The sequence below is a fragment of the Protopterus annectens genome, chromosome 9.part0 (genome assembly GCF_019279795.1).
Source record: "Protopterus annectens isolate FY-2018-M chromosome 9.part0, PAN1.0, whole genome shotgun sequence".
NCBI classification, from domain to species: domain Eukaryota; kingdom Metazoa; phylum Chordata; order Ceratodontiformes; family Protopteridae; genus Protopterus; species Protopterus annectens.
The window spans coordinates 292,211,087-292,228,276 of record NC_056743.1 but is presented as its reverse complement, the minus strand read 5'-3'; positions in this window follow the sequence as shown (position 1 = coordinate 292,228,276).

Sequence of the window (17,190 nt, the reverse complement as noted above, 5' to 3'; positions counted from 1 at the left end):
TGCTATCCTCCAAAACAAGGAAGCCAATCTGGTGGTCCCCTGCCATAAACAAACTGTACAAATGAAGGAAGAAATCGATGGTGCAAAAGAGAGGAAAATCCCATGAGTGGAGGAGCTCCCTGGTCAGCCTCAGTAATAAGCTGAGATCCCTTATAAGATCCTCCAAAGCTACCTACAAAAACAAAATCGCCACTGATTCTAAGGACAATCACAAAGCATTCTATAGCTATGTCAAGAATCTCAATGGCAACATCCAGATCTGCTCTGAGTTACAGCACAATGGCACACAAATTATAGAACCAACTGATATTGCCAACATCCTGGCAGATAGGTTCAGTGCTAACTTTACCCCTCCACCCCCTAAAGGGCCCATATCTATACAGGAAGAATGCAGAGTCCCTGTAATCACAACTATGCAGGTAAAAGCTGCACTCCCGAAAGCCAAAAACATAGCATCCATGCGACTACATTTTACATGAACTTCAGAACGAACTGGCTCCCCACCAAGGTACCATGTTCAATCATAGCCTCACATCAGGCTTTGTGTCCACTGAATAGTGCACAGCAACAGTTATCCCACTCCACAAAAGGGGGAGCCACCACTGATCCCGGGAACTATCACCCTATTAGCCTGATGAGCCTGGTCTGCAAGGCCATGGAATGTATCATCATGGAACTCATAAACAAAGACTTTGGTAACCTCCAAACTCTGGATCCCACCCAGTTCGAGTTTGTGAAAGGCAGATCAGGCCTCCTGAACCTGATTGACTTCTTTGAGGCAGTCACTAAAGCTGTAGATGAGGGTAAGGTGGTTCACACAGCCTATCTTGACCTCGGCAAGGCTTTCAACACCATCCGCCATTCTGGAATTATAGCTAAACTCACTAAACCAGATATAAATCCCTATGTCACAAGATGGGTTGCCAACTGGTTCACTGAAAGAACCCACACTGTAAAAGTTACACACTCCAAATCTGACCTCAAACCAGTGACAAGTGGAGTACCACAGGGTTCAGTCCTGGGACCTCTCCTGTTTGATATCTACTTCTCTGAAGTACAGGCTAACACAGAACACCTCTGGCTAATGAGGTTTGCAGATGACTGCAAAATTAGGAGCCATAGTCGAGTCCCCAAATGATGTGGAAATCCTACAAAAGGGCCTCGCTGAGACAGATGCCTGGTGTCAGAGCCATGGCCTCAAGCTCCATGCCAAAAAGTGCATTATCATCCCCTTTGGTAAAAACTCTGTACCTATGAAATACTACATAGACAACAGTCTACTTAACACTGAATGTGTGATAAGAGACCTTGGGACCCAGGTGGACAGTAGTCTGTCCTTTGATAGTCACATCACCACAGTAGTCAGGAAGTCCTTCTATGTGGCACACCTCATCATAAAAGTGTTCTCATCCAGAAAAAAGAGGTCATTGTTCCTCTCTACTCGACACTCATTAGACCCATTATAGAGTACAACGCCCCTTTTGAAATGTACCTCTCAAGACATCTGCAGCAGCTGGAAAGGCCACAGAAGTACCTCACAAAGAGGATTACTGGCCTCAAACAGATGCCCTACACTGACCTTCTCAAAAAACTCCAGCTTTACTCCATAGCATATTGCCTACTCCGAGGTAATCTCTGCCTAACATATAAAGCTATGTCAAACCAGAGCTGTTGGACATGCTACACCTAAAGAAATCCCAATCCCTCCAAACTACATGCTCTAGGGACCTATACCTTGTCACTACAATAAACAGGACATGCTGGAGTGATAGATTCCTGTCTCAGAGACTTCCCATACTCTTGAACAGGCTACCCATCTATGTCAAGCAAAGTTCTTCATTAGCACTCTTCAAGAAAAATCTTGATGAGTGAATGGGGAAATAGGAAATACACCCCGGGGATCACTTCTGTGTCTCTGCTTGACAGTGGCACAGGAAAATAACGTTCTTGGGTGGCGTAAGCCAAGGAACCATTTTGACTAGGCTTACATAGGCCCTTGGGCTGATAGCTTAGTACCTTACCTATGAAATACCATGAGTAACAACTATACTATTGCATTTATTTAATAGTATTACATAAATTAAACTATACAAGTGGAATAAAGGCCCTGCTGTTAACTGTAATCTCTATAACTAGACCAAACATATGTGCAACATATGCACATTGCAAGGATTACTTTGAGCAATCCATAATTATAGTTTGTAGTTGTTAGGAAATGTACTTAAATATAATACTGCAGATAAATACACCAATGCCAAATGATGGTGAGTGGCTCTTCTGTGGTCTGGTTACCTCTGGGCAATGCCGCTGAAACATACTGCACTACTTCAAATATATAGTAACACACTGTGAAGATAGTATATAGTCAAACTTTATTGCATTATCAGTACTTATTTAAAACTATTACATACACCTGGATTTGAACCCTCAGTCCTCTTGGCTGAGAAAGGAATGCATCAATGCATTTACACCTGCTGCCACAGAGCCAGCTGAGCAGCATGTGTTTTTTCATACACTCAGTTCTAAATCTCATAATTTTAGCAATGTCTCGCTTTTACACAGTGCTTAACTATGCTGCACATACCTCTCAATTGTACAGATTTTTGCAGAATGTCCAGATTTGTGCCTCATATTTTTGGTCTGTTTTTCATATAATTGTGATTTTCTGGTGAATTAGTGGCAAATCATTCAAGATTGAAGTTAGACAATAATAAAAGACATTTGGAATTCAGACTTCATACCCTTCAGAAAATACATGCTAATAGATAACCTGCTATTCTATCAATTTCTAAATTTGTAAGAGCAATATTTAAAAATTGTACCTATTTTTGGGCCTTTGTCACTCTTTTATTTATGCCTTTGTCAGATTTCTTGTTCAAAGAGGTTGAGAGGTATGACTATGCGCAACAAGGAAAGCAGTGGAAATGTGTATGTCACATGTACAAACACTATGCAAAGCAAATAACAGCATGTGTTATTTTTGTTTACTCTCCATATAATCTTTGTGCCATGAAACTACATGAGGAAACATAAGAAAATTAAGGCCCTATCTAAGAATATGTCACACATTTAAAATACAGCCAAATGTTACCTGCCCCCATGCACTACAACCTAGGTCTTTCAGTACTTGTTCACAAATATAATAACTACACTACACAAATTAATAAGAAACGTTGTGTGATATACCATGCACATCTTTAGAATAAACAATACACATTCAGATTTTCAAATACTTGTAGTAATGTGGACACCTGTCTGCATATAGATTGTAAAGCTGCCTCTTAAAGTATACCTGATCATTGGAACACAACCACCACATAATACACACTGCATACTCATCAACATGGTAACATGCAGAACTTGAAATATTTTGACACTTGCATATGCCTACACATCCATTTCATGCTGGCTTCCCAACATCTTCACTGCAACATCCACTGCTGATGTCATCCACTATAAGTTGTCCTGCAGCCTTCTAAAAGTAAGACTTATGCCATGGTGCTTACATAAAGTACTGTGTTCTCCAGTTTGTGTACTTAGATATATACATGTTCTGTTCTCACTGCAGTGAACTGGGAGGTGTATGTGTTCCTATCTAGTCAGAACAGCATATGTGTGTATCCTGCAGTCACCACTCCAATCCCATGGATTGCAAATATTTTGATACTTGCACATGCCTATACATCCATTTCAAGCTGGCCTCCCGACATCTTCACTTCAACATCCACTTTTGATGTCATCCACTATAAGTTGTCCTGCAGCCTTGTAAAAGTTAGACTTGTGCTGTGGCATATGAGTGAAATACCGAGCTCTCTAGTCTGTGTCCTTAGTTAGGCAGGAGTTATAATTTCACAGCAGACAGCTGGGGTGGGTGTGTGTGTGTGTGTGTGTGTGTGTGTGTGTGTGTGTGTGTGTGTGCGTGTGTGTGTGCGCGCACGTGTGTGTGTGTCTGTGTTTGTGCACTTGCTTGACATTAGAGCTTTGTACACCAGCATGTCGGGCACTGCTATTAGCATTTTCTCCTCACCAGACACTGCAGATGTCACCAGCTATAAACTGTTGTCTGACTTGAGCCAATCAGCTGGGGTGTGTGTGTGTGTGTGTGTGTGTGTGTGTGTGTGTGTGTGTGTGTGTGTGTTGGTGCAATTGCTTGACATTAGAGAGAGCATTTTACACCAGCATATGAGACACTGCTATTAGCATTTTCTCCTCACCAGACATTGCTGATGTCATCAGTTATAGCTGATTTGCAGATGTGCAAGATTCCCATCAGAGCAGGATCAGAGAATGGCCTGTAGGTAGGCACAAGTCAACTTATCCTATACAATGCAGATTGCAGTGACAGCGCTTTCATTCTATCCAGATAAATCATGGCACGGTCTGTAGGGCCTGTATTTTCCAGGTGAAAAATTATGGACCATATCTATATGGGCACTAGTAATATCCCAGCTGTGTGCAACAGACGTGTGAGTTGTTAATGATAAATCCATGTCTTTTACATCTGTTAGATGTCCTGACAGAGGTTATCAAGGGCATGCATAATGAGAACAGTATCATCCTATGTATCGTGACCAGGCCAAAACATGTGAAACAAATCCAGACTGAGGTATTCACTCAGTGCTGTCAGATGTGGCCATAAACCCCTATATCAACAAGTAGGTAGACCACTGGTTTGCATATGTGGCATTTAAATATGTAGAAATGTGTGAAGTGACAAATATCTTTGGTCCAGTGACCAGGTCCATACATAACAGCTGTCTGATAGGCATTTCCTGTATATTATTAAAGTCACAGACATCAAGAATGCACTGTCTGGAGGACTACAGATTTTGGGCAATCATTGACTCTAGCTGTGATATTAGTATAATACAAAGAGTATCAACACACACCAAACATTGCTGCCACAGCCATGAAAACACATGAAATGAAACAAAAACATGGGGGGATTTGTTATGTTTTGAAAACAAATGCACAAAACAACTATAATGTAGACATTATATCCTCTAAGCAGACCAGTTGGTATGTGACCTGTCTCCAGGGGTAGATGGTATGTGGAATGTCCACAAGCATGTGGCCACAGTGGTGAGCACTCCTTTGTATGAGTATGAAACTCAACTGCTGAGTATGTGTAGGACATCCACATCAAAGGCCAGAATACATCCATAGTTCACAGCCTTCATCACACCAATAACTGATTACAATGCATCCATCTTCCTGTATCTCCATACACATCTTCCAGTGATATGTAAATGAAGTGTAACACCTTTGCCACACTGAGCTGTCACACATCTTATTGTTCATACCTCAGCATTCTTTTTGTTGTATAATATACTGTCTGATGGTGTGGAACCCCCATCAAGATGTTATACCAGATGTATATGTGATACCTGTTCTGGTGATGCATACAGTACTAACACAGCTGTTTGACAACATTGATGGCATGGATTACATTGATGACAGTGTGGATTGTGCCATAGATATGCCATGCACACAACTCATCTAGCTTGTAGTGATCATAGTGTCACATACAAGAATAGCAGTGTCCCTCCTAACACCTCCAGCAGATGTTACAGTATCAGGATGGTATGCTAGATTACCCTCATGACTGCTGACATGTCATAATAAATGTACAAGTATGTTTGTACTGAACTATCTATGATCACACCGAGTCACATATGTTGTGTCAGAGACATGGAATTAATGTTGGCATTATTCTGATATTGTCCCTGATTGTGCATGCTTCTTTTACTGTTGTCCATGAGCCTGTAACTGTGTCCCATTTGTTTGAGACCTCTGCTGACATTACACTTATATTTAGGCAAATTAGTTTGCACAGCTTCACCATATGCACACAACCCTGATTGTATAACATCCCTGATAGATGTCCTCTCCATTGTTCATGTCAGTTCATGCTTATCTCACAAAACAGTGCAAGAAACTTCTCTGTGTTGAAATTTTTCAGTTTCTGTATGTCTTGTTAATCACTATATATTAAAAAGCAGAAAAAAATCTGAAAATGGTAGTAGAAATAGCGAACTTAATAAATCCTAAATCAAAAAATAAAAAAAGTATTTTGAAATATTATTAATATTACACAGAGTTATTACATTTATTAGGTATTCAGAAGTAATCCAAGCAGAGTAGACAGTCTAGTTCCAGTCAAAAATCCTTTATTAATCACACAGACAAGCGATCCAAACAAAACAAAAAATAAACAGAATGATAGTTTCATCCCAAACTTTCTGACTGGTTTATTTAGTTGTAAAACTAAGTGCAATGGTATACCTGCTAACAAATTCAAATCCCTTCTGTTCACAGTGCAAACATGTAAACTGCATGTAGGCTTCACAGGAAGTCTGCACGGATTTGTTGAATCCCATTGAATATGTATACCGGGAACAAAGCATTAGTATATAGTGGCAAATTAATGTATTGAAGTATTCTGGAGAGTTAGTGTGGCAACTTTGGAGTTATTTATTTATTTTTGCATCATATTTATAAGTCATGTATGGAACGATTACCTGCTTGTACGTTTTTCTTCCTTAAGAAGATGTACATATGTAGATTATAGTATCTATTGCATTTTGCCTTAAGAAGGAGTTACAGTGACTTCAGTGAAAATAATTGATCATTATCCTAGTAGAAACCTCATTCAAAATAAATCAACATCACTTAAGGCATTTTAGTTCTTAGCCTTTGAGAAATAAAATGTGTGGTATTCTGAAAAAAATAAACAACATGGCAATGTTTATGCTGTAACAACAAAGTTGTGAGGATATTTGAAAAAGTGCAAATAGACATCAAATAATCTCAAGTTATACTGCAGTGATTTCAAACTGTATCTGGCCATTTTAATGGCCACATCAGTAGGGGACTGTGGTATTCTTTACATGGAAAATATTTAGGTAGCCCTTTAAAAGGTATAGTAATGGAACAGACCTTTCTCTTCAAGGGGCCCATGTTAATAGTTCTGGTCATGTTACAGCTGCAGTGCTAGCTAGGATACCGCAGTCAAAGGGAAAAAGGGATCAAAGAGATATGTGGTCTCCAGTACCACGGCTTTTCAGAAAAACTTCACAAGTTTACATAAAACTTAAAACGATTCTCTGGCAAATAGGTTTTGGTTCTTTTCCAATTTGTTTTAGTAAATAAAAGGCTATCCAGAATTATCATCATCCATGCATACAGCACTACACAGCCAGAAGACATACCATTTACTGAAATAAAGCAAAAGTCTGGAAACAGATAAACAGGAAAAAATTAATATGCACAGCATCAGAAATCCTAGTATGTGAGGCTTCCAGTTATTGCAATAGTTATGGTATCGTTTTAATTGGTGCATCAAATAAAAGCATGTTTGACTAATGGAATAGGAACAAAAATGTTCCTGTTACTTCGGATGAACTGTATTATTAAGCTGACAGGACTCTCATTTCATGAAGAAAGTAAGGAAGTTACATGGACTTAATCAAAAGTGTGCCTGTCAAGCAAATGTCAATGAATCTGACCTTCCCTACCTCAGTCAAAAATCATCAAATTATATACATATCAGAGAAGTACAGTGCAGTTTAATTATACAGTACATTTTTTAACATATTTACATGAATCTTCCATTTTTTCATGAAATAAGAATGTGTTTGTTGAGAGTATTATGAAATGCTTAAGTTAAGGCACACTGCAGCTTATAAATAATATAGCTCTTCCTGATTCAGCTATTCAAGCATTAATCAGCCTTGGAAACATCAATTTATTATGGTAGAATTAAGTATCCTTTTGTCATTAAGGTAGTGAAACTTTAATATGCGAAAACTACAATACAGTTGTCATTATTTGACAGCCAAAAGCATTATATAATTGGCTTCCTATTATGCTGTCACAGATGCAGGTTGTCGAATGCATCTTTGTCAAACTGAAAAGTGCGAAAAGGCAAAATAGTGAAGCGGCTTTTCAGCAAATTCTTTCCCACTTTCGCTACTTTGCCTTTTTGGCACTGTAGTGTAATCTCGGAGTTGGTATAGAAGTAGGGGTGGCGCGGGGGCAAAGCCCCCCACATCATGCAATGTTTTATAGTTTTTTTTTTCTCAGAACAGTAATTTTCCCTTGGAAAAAAATCGCTGTTCTGAGGTTTTAATGTTGTAAGCTTTCACTTATATGGGGTCGGTTATGTGTAGTTCGCTCTTCTGAGCGTGCGATATCATAATATAGACCCTTATAATTGGTAAGCACTACACAAAAATGCAGATAACACCCAAGTATATTACTAAAAAATAAACCGTTGCTTCATCCAGATCACAGCAGTATCAGTCCCCACTGCATTAGCTTTCCTTTTTTTTCAGGAAATGTATAAACATCATCTAGCTACATTTTATATTCTTTTAAAACATAACACTGTCATTCTACTGATTCATCACCTTCTGCTCCAACCCCCCACAGAGTAACACCACTATGCTAAGGTTTCATAAAATATGTGCATAATATGCATCTGTGATGCTAACCAATAGACAAAGATTTCATCTCCCAGCAAGCTGCATGTTTTACTGTTAGCACAGCATGTATTACAAAGTCTGGACATTCCGTTCTGGAAACTCCAGCCTCTGCTATCCAGTATCAACTTCCATTGCTTGGACCAATCCTGCTGACCATTAGAGTTCATCAGATTAAACCAATTTAGCATGGCACTGACTAGCCTGTAATATCTAGACAGCAGCATGTCAATGTTTAGTGTCTCACCAAGCTTTAGTTTGATTATCAACTGTAATGTCATCTTTCAGTCTTAATAGCTATCCAGGTGCTATGCAGTTGATTTTATAGTGGCTAGAATATATAAATATTATCCCTGTCTTTGCCACCCACCTTCCTACCCTACATTCTAGGAAAAACATTACTTTCTTCTTTTTTCTCCTAAAGTTAGGCAGCATTCATCTTAACTTTGGGCCCACTTCTTTCCCTTTAGCGGACCATAATGCCTGCAGCTTGAATAGCAGATGACCCCAACCTGAGTTATTGCTGCACCAGTATTATGCAGCCTTAGTTTGAATAACAGAATTGTGTTAAAGGACCGGCCCACTACTCTTACAAAATAACACTCTCTTTGCTGACAACTTGATCATCATTAGACATTGTGGCGGCATTCTCACTTTATTCAAAAATTACTTGGCTATTTCCACCATCCCTAGAAAAAAAAAAGAAAGAAAAGTACTCTCTATCAAATATAATGGTGCCAATAGAACTATGCTATGGGGAGCATCATCCCAAAATATTAAAATCGTCATGCCAGTCACACTGTCACTAACAGCACTACATCCTAACTTTCACCATGTACAAAACTTTATTATTGTTGATGATTTCTTTTATGACTTTTATGGCTCACTTAATGCTAAACTGAACAGAATTATCATACCACATAATCTGAAACAATTTGTTCTTGACGGTACTAGACAAAATCCCCAAACTAACAAGATAGCTAAACTGCACCTTATTCTTACTACCGTCCTTTCCTACCTTAGTGATCCCAGCTCTGTCATAATCTCCCAGTCTCTTAAAATGTCCAAACACCGCCAACTGTATAACTACTTACAACATCTCAGAGCCTTCTGAAGACTCTCTATTGTCCTAATTTATCGACAAAGACTAGACCCTACCATACAATGCTACTCAACAGGCCATGGCAGTTTCAATATTCCTCATCAAACTTTCATGAACTCAAGATCAACCAGAAGGGCATAATATACTAAACTCCATGACTTACCACTGACCTAGTGAAACCAATTAAAAGCAAAGGAAAAGTCTGGAAGGAATGGAAACACAATTCAAGTTATGAAACCAAATATAATGCAAACTGTTCTGTTCATAAGTCTGGATGAAAACAAACTAAGACAGCAAAGGCAAATTAATGTACAATGCAACAACTTTCCACTTCAGCCAAACCAAACAATTTTGGTATTCTGTAAAGAATTAGCACCTCACTAAATATTTCACAATGCCAAAACTGTAAAAACTATCATGTGTTAAAGGCCTTCCAATGCACTGCAATATCTACAACTCACCTTGCCCCCGCCTCTCTCAGATCTTGGCACAGGTGGTTAACCCACCAAGTGGTCACGACCCTTTTCACACTACTTTGGAATATCTACATTTCTGCTTTCAGAAGATAACAAAAAAAATAAATAAATAACTCAGGGAAGCAATCAGCTAAGGTTCCTGGCCCCAACATTGCTAAGGGTTATCATTCCACAGCCAAACTTCTTGCAATTCTATTTTATAGACAAACATTAGAATATCTTAGCAAATATTATATTTTGGTTGATAGGTGATACGGCTTTACAGCAACATATTGCATAACCAGTACTGTTCTCTATCTTATACACCCGATGTACCCCAACACAGAAGACGAAAGGCCCACACAATCTACCCATGTAGACCTCAAAATGGATCTGAATGTATTGCTTATGATATTCTTAACAACAAGCTAAAAGCATGTGCCTTCCTTGACACAAATTCTGCTCATGGTACTCCAACAATGTCAGACTAAATATCAGAGCTCCTTTTGACACTGAAGAGGGCAAAGTTAGTATCAGAGTATGAATTTAATTTATTAATTAATTACTGACAACTTGACTAATGACACCAGAGAAGAGGACTTCAACATTTGAATTGACGGATTTCTGTTACAGCTGTAGATGGAACAAAAATAATGTCTGATTACAGTACTGTTTACATAAATTTCTTGACTCATGCTTCCCTTTATTGCTCCTGTTAATACTATAACTTAAAGCTAGTTGAGGTAAGGGCTAATGTACAGAGAACAAAAACAGGCTCTTCATCCATGTGGATCAGAGTTCTTCTGTAACCCTTTTTAAGCACAACTTGAACCAATGGATGGATAATGGGAAATTCACCTCTGGACTGGTGCCTATGTCTCTGATGGACAGAGGCAGACAGTAAATCATGTCATATATAAATCAAATTTGTAGGTCACATTTGGATTCTTCAGCTATGTCTCTAGTGGTCGCAAGCCTAGTTATCACCTATGAACCTATGGGGATGTTGGATATGGTTATTTCCGATGACTGTACTTCAGTTTATTTTACATTCTTCTACATCTGAAAGATTTTTTTAACATTTAGAAAATCCCAAACTGCATTTGAATAACTAGAAAAATCTATGACTAAGTAACAAAATATCCCTAACTTCAAGTTTAAATTTATTTCATTGCTTAATTCATAAGCAGTATTAAAAGTGAACATTATACAAAATGATAACTATAAAATGCTGTTAATATAATCAGAATGCCAAAACAATAAAAAAAATCACATTATACAATATGGACTATTATACAAGCAATAAAGTGTTATTTGGGAAATGACAGACCACTCGTGGGTGTTGTGAGACCAAACACAGCTTGGAAGGTCATTTATTTTTCCTATAATTCCCACTATGGAGGGTATTACTGTGCTTAGAAACTGAGCTATTTTAATATTAGTATATACTTTTTTTTATACTTTGATGCAAAATATTTCCTCCATTTAATGTTTCATATTTTCTGTAGGATATATTATTGTTGTTTTACATATTTTACATCCAAAATGTACATAGATACATTAAGTAAGTAATGTCTATACACACACACACACACACACACACACACACACACAGACACAGTAACCTTCATATATAGACATTCCAACAGATGCAGAATTAGAGTCAGTCTCTCACACCTGCAGAAACTTAGCACACCACCTGCACACACACACGCATACATGTGCACAGACACACACTCACATGCACATATATGCACATACATGGCTCAAATGTGTCCAGTCATTGCAACCCCTTTCTTGTCTGCCTATACCATGATTGTGGTCAAATGAAAGAAAAAATGCATCCAGTTCATAACTGTGCATCTCCACCCTGCACCCAGAATGCCTCTCAGCTATCCCTGATTTTGTCTTATATTTTCGCCCTGTCCATTTAAAAATATTTTATTTTCCTGTAAATCTCTGAGGACTAGAGTTATTCAATAAATTCAAACATTATGGAATTGTACTACTTATTGTTCAGAAAAAGCATGTTGATGCAAAATCTCTTGTTGGATTAACCTGTTTATGTGAACCTGGGTGATAGGCAGTGCAGGATGCAACCATATGTATAAGAGGAGTGCTTGGCAGAAAGATAGTAAAGCATTTTGTAATGCAATAACAGCTTTTTCAGAGGAGACTGATTTAAAACTTGAATCAAGCAAGGGTTTCTATGATTTGTGCTTTAACTATCCAAACAACATTTCAATTTTGAACCTGAAACATTATAAACTGTGTAATAGGCAGAGTTAAATAACTTAGTGCACTATGGCTCCCTTTTATGAGAAAGGAAATTGTTATAGTTTGTGGGTTAATAGCTTTCAAAAGGAGAAAAGAATAGTTCCTTGCATGCTTATGTTTTTTAGCACCTTGTGCAAGCCATCGGCAGTGATTCCCACGTGTGTGATATTTTTTTGGTTGGGCATATTGTGTTTCACTTTATCTTATTATTAAAATAAGGTGAGAGCTGTGTTGTGGCCAAACACACTGGCAAATAGTGAAGTAATGGATCACAAGGCTGCAGCCATTAATTCTATTCAGAGCAGTAAAGGCTCTGAAGCATCTTCCAAGAATATTTGCCTGATCTGGTCCAATGATGATGGTGGTTGGCTGCCAAGAGATGAAATTTAATTTAACAGCCTTGGCTGTTGAAACTGGACATTCTTCAGAGACTGTAAATAATTTGTTATTTATATTTGTTACTTCAATTTTCTTCAGGTCTGTTTTGATAATTTGTGATTCACTGTTTAACTCCTTAGATGATAAATCCAGCTATTTTACTACAGAATTTGATAAACTGGTATGAATCATAGCTGTTCCTCTAAAATGTCTGAGTCAACGTATGTGATCATAATCCATTTGATTGACTTGGCTTAAACAAACTGTACTGTCATTGGTTTGTATTTTCTGTACTGTCATTGGTTTGTATTTTGGAAAAGATAAGGATGACTGTAGTCCTGGAGATGGCAATAAAGGGTTATGATCTCATTTATAATGACAGTTTTTGGCCTGGAAGCAGTCTCTTTTTGCTTTCTCTCATCAATTTATTTAATTTTTTGGACATTCTAGGCAGTTTACAGGCTAATATATCTGACCATTGATTTGTGGTCTTATTTTATATTTAATGTAATATCTTATTGTTTTGTACTATATTAGATAATGGGCAGACCTCACAGACAATGTTTAATTTTGAGAACAGACATTCTACAGTGGGGTATTAATGCACAAGGAAAGCCCAGTATTAAATCTGTAGCTTCATGATGGCATATTTAGCTGTTGTGAAGTACGGATTTAGAAAAAAAACATGAAATGGCCACCATCTTGTCTACAATCACTAAAGATGGCAGATTAGTGAGAGTAAAAAGAAAACAAGGTAAATAAAAAGACAACTAAAGCAGGTGAGTTTATTAACAAAAGTACCTGCAGCACTGTTAAAAGGACTTGCCGTTTAACTTTGTTTTCACTCAATGTGACTTAAAATGCTATGTTTTGTAAGCACGTGAAAATAAAGCAAAAATAATGCAAATGCCGTGTGTGTGTGTGTGTGTGTGTGTGTGTGTGTGTGTGTGCACTTCTCAGCTTCTTTGCCCAAGAATTCTGGGCAATGCCAATATTACGTGAAGACACAAACCCAAAATCAGGGACCATTTTTAAATATTGCTCTAATTCATGTACTATTTATATATGACAATATATGACAAAATGTCTCTGAACTAAAAAAGTTTATTAGTTAACATTTTATAATGATTTAGCTACATGTATTCAGTGTGAAATAAAGAAATCATACAGATTTCCCCTTTATACAAAAAACAGCAAAAAATTAATAAAATAAAGCACTGACAATAATCCTATATATTTACTAAATACTTCCAATAAATTTCCCCACACAACAAAAAGGCTTCAATGTGTTAAACTTCAGTATATACATTTCATTTTTTAAAGTATAACACTTCTGTCAGTCATGCCATTTCCCATATTAACATAAGGAAGACAATAAATAGTAGCCTTTAATCATTAATACTTAATGTCAGACCATTTTAAAATGAATAACAGTATTACTTTCACCTCTCTCACTCTTAACATATTTATGTAATGCCATAGTTACACATACATTAACAGAAAGGAAACAAACCATATTAACATTTCCATTATTTTCAAGCAGTACACATATAACTGTTTTCTTTTAAAAATGTACTTCACTCCAGCATTAGATAATTGTTCAGTTCATGCAATGCCTTAAACCTCACTTCTGTTTTTAGCATTATTCTGCATGTGTTTTTCCCATTTGTTTGTATGAAATTTGCACTTCTTTTTTTCCAAAGATTCCACCTCCAGTTCTTTTATCTTCTTTAAGATATTCATTAATTTACTTTCAGTAGATATAAATGTTATTTATTTATTTTATTTTACATTTGTTTACCGGGATGGTCCGACTGGATATATGTCCATTTTCAGCGGAGGCCCAAGGAGAAAAGCTCCAAGTTAGTAGCTTACATTAGTGACATTTACAGATTAACATAGATTACAGTCTTCAGTAAGGTTACAAACATTTATAGAACATGGCTGACACAATTAGTATAAGCAACTAAGAGTTTCACACAGGGTTTCACACAGATAAGGAATTTATCCCTTAACAAGCTCTAGATATGCCACAAAGCAAAGTTATATACATTTTAGAGTCAAATGACAGATTTAACGAGGCAAGGTATCCAATACCAGCGCGTGGGTGTTAGTTGGGTTTTGAACAAGGACATTGCCAGTGCATTTGAAAGTATAGTTTGAGGCTTTTTTTGAACTGGGTTAGAGAGGGCTGGAGTGTACGTTCAGCAGGTAGAGAGTTCCAAGTTTTGCCTACAGAGTTGGCAAATAGATTTACCAGCCACATTTATGCTTTGGGTTGTTTGAACCAACAGTTTTTCAGCAGACCGCAGTGACCTCTGGTTTCCATTTTGTAGTCATTGCTTTATTATAAGTCAATAGCGTTAAACTTAATAAGGCCTTACTATAGATAATACAGATCCTGTGTATCAGCACAAAGATATCATTTCCTTAGTTGCAACCATTTGTTTCACCACCATTCCCGACAAAGTACTCTGTAATGAATTTTTTAAATCTGCCAAATCATTACATTCCCCCCAAAAAAAAGATATACCCAGTCATCTTAGTCTTTCCCATTAAACCTTCAGCATTTGCTATATCCCCAAGGAAACATAGTCTGAAGTATGCTTGGGATATAAAATACCTATGAAACACTTCCAGGCAAAATTGTAAACCTTCAGGACTTTGTTGCACACTTGGGAGCCATACCAATGCCCTCCCATTTTTCCTTTGTTGCCTTTCCAGACTCTCTCTTCTTAATCTTTTCTAATGTTCTCTAATTAATTCTTTTAGTTACCATGCAATATTTACATGCCCTATTAAGTAGCCCTTTTTAAAAGCAGCTTCTATTTGATTCAGCTTAGACTCATCTAAAAACGTGCCCTGACCTGGTCATTCAGTTAACACCCCCTTATTATTTTCCCTTTGCAGTACTCTAATATCAGTCCTTAGTAGGAAAGGCAGCCTCCAACCTGTATTCCAGACTTCGGTCTCTATTAATTTACCCTCTCTAGTTATTTGCTGATAATGCCTTGATTCCATTGTCAGATTTCTCCAGTAAATTCCAGCCCTCTCCTGCCTACTTTCTATACCCTTACTTGCAGTCATCTTTATTGACAAAATCTCCCTTCAGGTGTCATATACAATGTTCTTGACCCCTTCCACATACTCACTTTTTTACATAATTGAATAACCTCATAAAAGTTATACCCTCTGTAGACAAACAGCTTCATGATGTGTCGTAAGCATCTTCAACAAAAATGTCCCATTTAATGCAGGCTTTCCTAGCAGATAGTCTTCTTAAGGTAAAGTTGGAATTACATGTAGTTTCATAAAAGAAACTCTCAGTAGCAGTAGTCTTTTTGTAAACCCATACAGCTGTTTGACCAGATATGCTACAAAACAAGACATATAAATAGTTTACTTCATATTGGGCTTATTTTCTGAAATATTACATCTCGGTCTAATCACTGTCAAATATCTTGTAAATTCTGTAACAATTCAGCCCCTCCCCCCATATAAAACCAAACCATCTATTTATGTTAAATTTTACCACATACTTTCTGTTAACTTTATTTCTAAAAATATACTCATATTAAAAAAAACTGTAACTGAAACAGAATATTATGAAGCAAAGTGGGCTCCTATTGAAGTTTCTCTTATCTATTTCTATAGATTCTCATGAAAAACAAAAAGCTATAATTCAAAATACAAATGAGTAATTCCACAGTATAGCTAGTTGCAGGAGATTCCTAGCAAAATGTATACATTGCCTCAATAAAATATATATTTTTAACAGATGTGTTTAGGCTGTAAACATCTATTGCTAGCTCATATAGTTCATCTATCTTTCTATTTTATGTACTTGATGTTATTAAATAAATGTCCATAATGTTGATGTAAGAGAGAATCTGAGTTCGTTTTTATAATAAATAGTCTTGCATAAAGGTCTGTTTTTTCTAGGTATCTCTTAACCTCCAGACCAAAGATCTCCAATGTGGCTTCTACATATCTTTGTTTATTTTCCATAAATGATAAAACATTGCGTGTTCTATGTCTGTCAACCAGTAATGTCTTATATACAATCTTAGGTTCAAGATGTCATAATTATAGGTTTATAGGAAAGTACTAGGCTAGCTGCCCTTTTGGGACATTTTAAGACTAGGCAGTACTCATTTTGGTGCTTGAATTAACCTATCCCATTTAGTGTTACATTGGCCTTACCCATCCCATGGTCAAAAATTATATATCACCCCTAATTAGAATAACTGGGAACAGACCATAGGTAATCTTAGAAAACCAATGCAAAGGATAAAGTACTTTGGAGCTCCCACTGGCTATCAGTAGTATGGGGGCAGTCCTGGGTGTTATTTTCCCATCCATATTTCCAAGATGAGTTTGAATATGGACAGAGATGAGCACTGTTTTTCATGTATGGGGAGTTTGTTCCAAAGCAGTAGTATCCTTTGTGTGATATACGTGTCCCTCCAAACTAATCTGTTGATACTGCAGAAGA